The sequence below is a fragment of the Mastomys coucha genome, unplaced genomic scaffold (genome assembly GCF_008632895.1).
Source record: "Mastomys coucha isolate ucsf_1 unplaced genomic scaffold, UCSF_Mcou_1 pScaffold14, whole genome shotgun sequence".
NCBI classification, from domain to species: Eukaryota; Metazoa; Chordata; class Mammalia; order Rodentia; family Muridae; genus Mastomys; species Mastomys coucha.
The window spans coordinates 89,388,981-89,391,630 of record NW_022196896.1 but is presented as its reverse complement, the minus strand read 5'-3'; the positions used below and the strand labels follow the sequence as shown (position 1 = coordinate 89,391,630).

Sequence of the window (2,650 nt, the reverse complement as noted above, 5' to 3'; positions counted from 1 at the left end):
TTGTACAAAATATTCGAGTGACAACTAGTGTTGCTGCAGAGTGGAAAGTTATGAATATTCTGCATAGGTTTGTGACTCGTTTTATGTGATAGAAAATTCAAGTGAGGTGTTTGTGTGTGTCTGTGTCTGTGTCTGTGTCTGTGTGTCTTTGTTTGTTCCTGACTTGCCATGTTTATAGGTACAAACAGCAGTTAGAAACATTATTCTTTGTAGACATGATATATAAAATGTTTTAAGAAGAATGCAAGTTAGTGACAGTAAAAATGTATGAAGCAGGGGAAGATGAGGGCAGAGTGGACAATGAACAAAATGGCACTTATTTATTCATATGGTAATCAAAAGGTAATTTAGGCTTGTTTCCTAGAGATTTGCCTGGCATTCATGAAGTCTGGATTTGTTCCCCAGTACCACAAAAAACTGGACATAGTGATGTGCACTATAATTCCAGCTGGGGTAGAGGCAGGGAGATTGTTTTGGATAGCTCTGGGGTTATTTGTAATTTGATACTAATTTCCTTCTATGAGGGGTTGCTGAACTCAGCACTCAGGAGACTTCCTGTAAACTTTCCCACCTTAATTTGTAAAATAAAGGCTAGAACAGGTGATTGGACTGAAAAAGGGAAGGTGGAGCTAAATGTTGGGAGAGAGAAGAGGGAGGGGGAGGACAGGGGGGAGGAAGGGAGAGAGTGGGGCTGGAGGGAGGAAGAGAGAGAGGATGTCTGAGAATGAATGAATGAGAGAGAATGTCGGAGGAAGAGGTGGAAGGAAAGTGAAGCAGAAGCACGAGGCCTGGAGAAACTTCAAGTTATAAGTGGTCTCATAGATGGGAAAGATGGAAGTGTAGTGGTAGATCTGTCCAATCTAGGTTCACAGCTTGTATTCATATTAAGTTGTGTTTTCATTGCTGGGGCATATTTGGATCGGAGATTTACCGCAACAGGGGATCAGAAGTTCAAGTCATTTTCCACTGCACAGTGAAGTTGAGACCAGCATGGGATATGTGATACTTTGTATTTAAAGAAAAAAAAAATCCCAGGGCATGGTGGGCCAACATTCAGTTACACCAAAAACTATGTCTTTTCACCAGGCAGTGGTGGCACAGGCCTTTAATCCCAGCACTTGTGAGGCAGAGGCAGGTAGATTTCTGAGTTCGAGGCCAACCTGGTCTACAGAGTGAGTTCCAGGACAGCCAGGGTTACACAGAGAAACCCTGTCTCAAAAAAACAAAACAAAACAAAAAAAAAAGAAATCTGTATCGTATTTTTTTGACCTTGATTTTAAAAATTACAGTGTGTCCTCTGACTTTGATTAAACGAGAATTTAGCTAAAGAGATTTTTTGGTAAACATTCTAATTATGCTAATTTATTTTAGGAAAACTGAAAGGGGAACAAAATGTGAAAATGAAGTGGTTATTTCATGATCTGAAGATAATTGCTATTGCTATTTATTAGTTCCTTTCCTTATAGGCTTCTTCACTGTGTAACTGTTTCTAGTTATATGGTTAATATAATGTGAGTACAACTTTTGTGTTCTGATTTAACTCATTCATTAGCTATAACTGGAAACCCTTCAGGAACTTTTTTCTGTAAAATTTTTTTCATACAGTATATTTTGATCATACTATCTTCCATGACCCCACTTCTACAAGTCCTCTTCCCCACCTCCACCTCCCTGTTCATCCAACTTCATGTTCATTTTCTTAAAAACAAAAAGAAAAAAACTGAAGCAAAACTTGAAAATCAAGACAAATGAATAAAAACCAATAAGAAAAAGAAAAACCAAAAGACACTAGTAGTTATTTACTATAATAATTTATAATGTTTCTTTTTGTTTGTTTGTTTTTGTTTTTGAGACAGGGTTTCTCTGTGTAGCCCTGGCGGTCCTGGAACTCACTCTGTATAATGTTTCATTTTTAACATGTATGCTGATGATAGTTTTTGATGACTGTAAAATAATTCTGAGAGTGGCTGGGGTGCAGGTTTGTGGTGTAAAGCGCGTACCTATCCAGGTACAAAGCTCTGGTATCCATTTCCCAGCTCCAAAATTAAGTGTGTAAGCAGTGATAACCCAGATAACTGAACTTTAGATCACTTTGTCCTTAGGCTATAAAAGTAGAATGGCTGGACTAATCAAGGCTTCAAGAGCTGTTTTGCATGATTCTGCTAGTTTTAGGAGGGTTGTTATTTTGAGCTTCGTCCTTAGATTATCTTCACTAAAACATGTAACAGTTGTAGGAGGCAATTCCATAAGGGTACATTCTAGTCTTATAGTAATGGGTTTCTCTGCCTAGCTTTTCCTTCCTCCCCTCTCCCCTCCCCACATCTGTTTTTTGTTTTTGTTTTGTGTGTGTGTGTGTGTGTGTGTGTGTGTGTGTGTGTGTGTGTGTGTGTGTGGTTTTTTTGTTTTGTTTTGTTTTTGAGAAACGGTCTCACTGGTAGGTGTCTGTTCTGGAATTCACTCTGTAAACCAGGCTGGTCTAGAACTCAGAGATCCAACAAGCCTCTCCCTCCTGAACCCTGAGGTTAAAGTGTGCACCACCATGCCCAGCACTTTTTTTTTCTTCCCTCCTTCTATCTTTCTTTCTTTCCTTCCTTCCTTCCTTCCTTTCTTTCTTTCCTTCTTTTTTCTTTTCTTCCTTTCTTCCTTCCTT

At 38.9% G+C, this 2,650-nt stretch overlaps 1 protein-coding gene across 1 annotated transcript in view; it reads left to right on the top strand.

The window, feature by feature from the left end:
* The window catches only part of Ndufs1 (NADH:ubiquinone oxidoreductase core subunit S1), a 39,363-nt gene that overhangs the window by 25,562 nt on the left and 11,151 nt on the right, over positions 1-2,650 (top strand). The gene's annotated exons all lie outside the window — the stretch shown is intronic.